General features: G+C 40.5%; 1 non-coding gene across 1 annotated transcript; it reads left to right on the top strand.

The window, feature by feature from the left end:
• Positions 1-5,109: 5,109 nt before the first annotated feature.
• Positions 5,110-5,216, top strand: LOC121204096 (small nucleolar RNA R71). The gene has a single exon (XR_005899024.1). It is a non-coding gene; the product is annotated as a small nucleolar RNA R71 (small nucleolar RNA).
• Positions 5,217-5,558: the final 342 nt, after the last annotated feature.

Below are 5,558 nucleotides of genomic sequence, written 5' to 3'. Positions count from 1 at the left end.
ATGGTGTGGTCTTGACATGCATAATCAAGCAAGTTCTAGAATAACAAATCAAAACTGACGCACTTATAATGAAAGTGAGCATGAAAGGAATAAAATATGCTCTAAAGGCTCAAGATCTCACAAAAGTTATGGCTTTTTGATGTTCAAACTTGTGAATTTCAACTTAAGATAATACCTAAACTTAGGGAAAAGTTTTTAATTCTTCAAAAATCAACTTATCATGCTTGATTCCCTAATGTCTTAAAGTTTAAAAAATCAATGCATAAATACCTATGTTTTAATTCAAGACATATCAATAAAAATCATAAATTAATCAATTTTCATTCTAATAGTGATATGAGTCATTTACATGAGAATAAGACAAAATTCAGGGATATCTAATGATGATATAAAAGACCCCCACACTTAAGATGTACATTACCGTCAATGTACAAAGAAAGATATATTGAAAAAGATAGATTTATAATCATAAGATAGGGAGAGAAGTGAAACTTCCAAAATGATGAATGAACTCCTTGAATTGGAGTCATGGAGAATAAACGGCCAAAGCAATGATGAGGGTAGAGGAGGATACTCCGATGGTGGTAGAGGTTGGGTTTCACAAATGCTACGCCAGAAGAATATTATATCTCATGTTGGCTATGGTCGTGGCCGAGCAGGGCATGGCAGTCATAGAAAACCTTTCCCAGTGGAGTTCCAAGTTCATAAGTAATAGTGAGCTTTGGAGCTCTTTATAACTGTGATAGAATCAGGAACTTTTTTAGGGAATATATAAAGAATAATAATTACTCTAATGAAATAGCCAAAATTAAAAATTGTAAAATAATAATTATAAAACTTAATAAAAATAAGCTTAAAGAAAAATAAAAAGTAGTCTTAAAATAGAATAAAAGTAACATCATAAAATAATAAATAAAAGTTTTTAAACATCTTCATCGCTAGATGGTTCGCGAGGTGGGGGTGGCGATGAGATGTGGAAGTGCTGACAAATCTACTGTAGAGTAACATCAATGTTATTGAAGCGCTGAAAACACTACTGCTCGAATCGAGTAAAGCACTCAGAGATGTTAGCATATGAAGTCGCCGCATGAACTGGACGAGAGGGGGTGGTGACTAAGAAGGTGGACTGGGTGATGCACTACTGAGGAGGGTAGGTGCCACGTCGTTTCTCGATCATCCTCATACTTAGCATGCTCGAGATACCCTGTGGGGACATCTAGCCGATGAGAGTGAGGAAGGATGATTGGGCTACTGTGTTGAAGAGCTTGAAGTGCCAAGCCAGTCGAGTCATATAGGGCCCGATAGACATGACCCCTCTCCTGTGCCGCTCCGTCTGGTCACGAATGGAGAAGGCAATAAAGTAGGCAAGGTCAATAACATGCCCATTCGCCATACTCTATAAGAAATAGGCATCATGGGTGGTGATGACGTCAGTGCTGTCTCGTCTCCCTGTCAGAGTGTGAGCCAAGATGGTGTGTAGATACCTCAAAGATGGAGGGAGAGCCGAAGCCTTGGAGTAGCTAGGGTCGTAGGTGGCCGAGGCAAGGACGAGGTCCCTCCAGCATTTTGAGGGGGAGTAGTGGATATGGCGGTGGAGGGTGTTGAGTTCATTATCATCAATGAATTCCTCCGTGTATAGCCCTAGTGCAATCCTGAACTCGGGTACGCTCAACTGGCATACTAGACCACCAAGGCGGAACTGGACCGTTCCAGGATCGTCGAAGTTTGTCATGACGGTCTGAAGATGGAACATCGAGTAGAGTTCCAATGTAAACTCGAGATACGTCAGCTGGACGATCTCAAAGAAGAGCCCCCACGGGTCAGTCGTTAGGAGGGCTTGGACCACGTTAGCCAATTGAATCTGTTCAAGTGCGGCCCAGTCAATGCAACGGCCCACACCTAGAGGTCTGGCCTGTAATATCTGATATAATTCCTTCTGGGGTCTCAAGGGAACCTGGAGGAATGGGTACCTAATCTCCATGGTAGGACCCAAGGATGACGCTACTCATTTCCTCTTCTTTGAGGCGGGAACAACGATCTTCTTACTACGTGAGGACGACATTGTACCTGTATTAAAAAATCGAAGTTCAACCAATATGCCCCAAGAATAGTATAGAAAATCAAGGCTAAATATGAATATTTTATGAGATTTACATACGAACTGATACAAACTAAAACCACTAAATATATCAAGTTAGAGGATTATGGAAATAATGAATGAATACATGTGGGTAAGCATAAATTTCATGGAAATAAGGAAAAATGAAAGAGTATGGCATAATGTAGTAACTAAAATGACAAAAAAAATTATTAAACAAGCATGAGTATTTTAATATTATAACGATGAATATTCATTCAAAATAGTTCAATATAGCAGAGATCATGAAATAAGCAACATATTTAAAGAAAATAGAGAGAAAAGAGTAAACAAAAGCAAAAAGAATGAGCTTGGGGCGTCGGAATCGGTGTTGTAAGCGGTGCACGGGCGTGAAGGTAGGGCGTGTGAAGTTGCAGCGGCTAGGGTTAGGGTTTTTTGAGGAGGGAGATGATGAATAGTTGGGGGTTTATATAGATTTTAGGGCACACGGCCATGGGACATGCCCGTGTGGCCTAATTTTTGCCCGTGTGTTTCGCGAATTTTGAATTTGGGCTCGTCTAACTTTTGGTCCACGCCCGTGTTCTTTGGGCGTGTGGGTGCACACGGCCATGTCTCACGGTCGTGTCTTACTTTGTTCGCTTCTCCCACGCCCGTGTACATAGGTCCACGCCCGTGTTTGTTTTGACAGTGTCAACCATGGGTGGATGGCACGGGCGTGTCGCACGCCCGTGTTACATTCTCAGTTTCAACCACGATTTAGAGGCACGGGCGTGTCTCACGCCCGTGTTGTTTTGGCAGTTTCGCCCATAGCCATGTCGCACGGCCATGGCAACTTATCGCATCCCGTGTTGGGGAAAAAATCTTGCCCTGTTTTCACACGGCTTAATGCACGCCTGCGTGCCTGGCCGTGTGGTCTTTTGAAAGTCTGCATTCCATGATTCGGTTAGTATGTTAGATGTTAAAAACTAAAATTTTAAAGAAATTAACACTTTTAGTGCTCGGGTTGCCTCCCGAGAAGCGCTTATTTATAGTCTAAGCTAGACTTACCTCTCTTCTGCATGGTCAAGGTGGTGCGAGGAGTTTACACTCCTCAACCCTACTATCAACTTTATCAACATAAGGTTTAAGGCGGGTATTGTTTACCTTAAATGTGCCGAATTTGGGATGAATTACATCGACTGTATCATATGGGAAAATACTGAGTACCGTAAGAAGAATTTCTTCATTAGGTTCAGGAGTCGCAATGCGAGGATCTACTGCATCTAGTAGTACTTTGTCTCCAACCTTAAGTTGATTTGGTGAGGTATTGAGCTTGTCCTGGCTCGATTTTGGTTTATCGAGTGTTCTCGATTTTTGTGTCCGCCATTCATCTAGCTCCTCGATTTGTAACCTTCGTTCTTCATAGATAGGTCCTTTGTTGTTGTTTGAACACGGCTCATATGTATTCTTCGAAACCGTTTCTTGCATAGAGGGTGTCACCACATGATCAATACTAGTAGAATTATTTATACAACCACCTTCAATTTTTGATGTGTTACTCAAATTACGACCTTGAAGGGTGATTGTTTCGTCTCCCACATGAAGTGTGAGTTCACCTGTACCAACATCAATAATGGTTCTAGCAGTCGCTAAAAAGGGTCGTCCTAAAATTAAAGATGTGTTACTATCCTCTTCCATGTCTAGAACAACAAAGTTACTGGGTATATAAATTTATCGATCTTAACAAGAACATCTTCAATGATACCCTAGGAAATCTAATGGTTTTATCAGCCGATTGAATGCTCATCCTAGTTTGTTTGGGTTTCCCTACACCTAGCTGTTTAAACATCTTATAAGGCATAACATTAATGCTTGCCCCTAAGTTAGCCAATGCATGATGAACATCTAAACTACCAATTAAACAAGTAATCGTAAAACTCCTCGGATCCTTCAATTTGTTGGGTAGCTTATTTTGTAATATGGTTGAGCAAACTCCATTCAACTCCACATGCGACGCCTCATCCAACTTTCATTTATTTGTTAAAAGCTCCTTTAAAAACTTGACTGTGTTTGGCATCTGCGAAAGGGCTTCAGTAAACGATAAGTTAATATGTAGTTTCTTTAAAAGTTTAAGGAATTTACGAAATTGTTCGTTTGATCGATTGGGGTATGGCGCACGAAGTTTATATTCTGTACTCATCAGCTTTGGGTCATTTTGGCCTACCTCATTCTTACCTTTGCTTACCATTATTTCTGGCCTTGGTTTTGCAACTAACCCTTCCTCATCTTGAATGGCAATCGCGTTGAGTTGCTCACTTGGGTTAGATTCAGTGTTGCTTGGCAGGCTTCCTGGTGGTCTTTCAAATATGAATTTAGCGAGCTGACCTATCCGAGTTTTGAGCCCTTGGATCGATGCTTGTTGATTTTTAAGTGCTGTCTCGGTATTCTAAAAACGAGTTTCTAACACTGAGATGAATTTTGTTAGAATCTCTTCAAGGTTCGGCTTTTTCTCTTGTTGGTAGGGTGGTTGTTGGAAGCCTGGAAGTGGTGGTCTTTGATTCCCTTAGCCTCCCCATGCAAAATTTGGCTAGTTCCTCCAACCTGCATTGTAAATATTGCTATAAGGATTGTTTTAAGATCGAGGATTGTTACCCATGTAATTTAACTGCTCGTTCTCCATGTTGTGGTCGTAAGGTGGATATTCTGAACTGCTTGATCCACCTCCTCTTTCTTCGCACTGCATTACTGGGTGAACCTATGAAGAACTAAGAAAACCATCAATTTTCTTATTTAAAAGTTCTACCTTATTAGAGAACATGGTCACCGAATCGACGTTATAAACGCTGGTTGTTTTCGTTGGCTTTGACCTCATTACTTGCCACTAATAGTTATTCAATGACATCTCCTCTATAAATTCATAGGCATCTTCAGGTGTCTTATTATTGATGGTTCCACCAGCAGCTGTGTCAACTATCTACCGAGTCGAAGGATTCAAGCCATTATGAAAGGTTTGAACCTATAACCAGAGTGGTAACCCATGGTAAGGGCATCTTCTCAAGAGATCCTTGTATCTCTCCCATGCATCATAGAGTGTTTCTAAATTGATCTGCATAAAAAAAGAGATATCATTACATAATTTGACAGTTTTAGCTGGCGGAAAATATTTTAATAAAAAATTTCGGTCATTTGTTCCCAAGTAGTGATTGATTCTCGTGGTAACGAGTTCAACCTCTGTTTAACCTTATTCCTCAATGAAAAGGGAAACAACTGAAGTCGAATGGCATCATCAGAAACACCATTGATTTTAAAAGTGTCACAAAACTCTAAGAAATTTGCCAAGTGAGCGTTGGGATCCTCATCCTGCAAACCATCAAACTAAACAAATTGCTGTATCATTTGAATTGTGTTAGGTTTCAGTTCAAAAGTATTTGCAGCTACAATAGGTCTAACCATGCTTGATTCAGTTCCTGATAAAGAAGGT

The sequence above is a fragment of the Gossypium hirsutum genome, chromosome A07, assembly GCF_007990345.1.
Source record: "Gossypium hirsutum isolate 1008001.06 chromosome A07, Gossypium_hirsutum_v2.1, whole genome shotgun sequence".
Classification (NCBI taxonomy): domain Eukaryota; kingdom Viridiplantae; phylum Streptophyta; class Magnoliopsida; order Malvales; family Malvaceae; genus Gossypium; species Gossypium hirsutum.
This window is presented reverse-complemented; position numbering and strand designations above follow the sequence as displayed.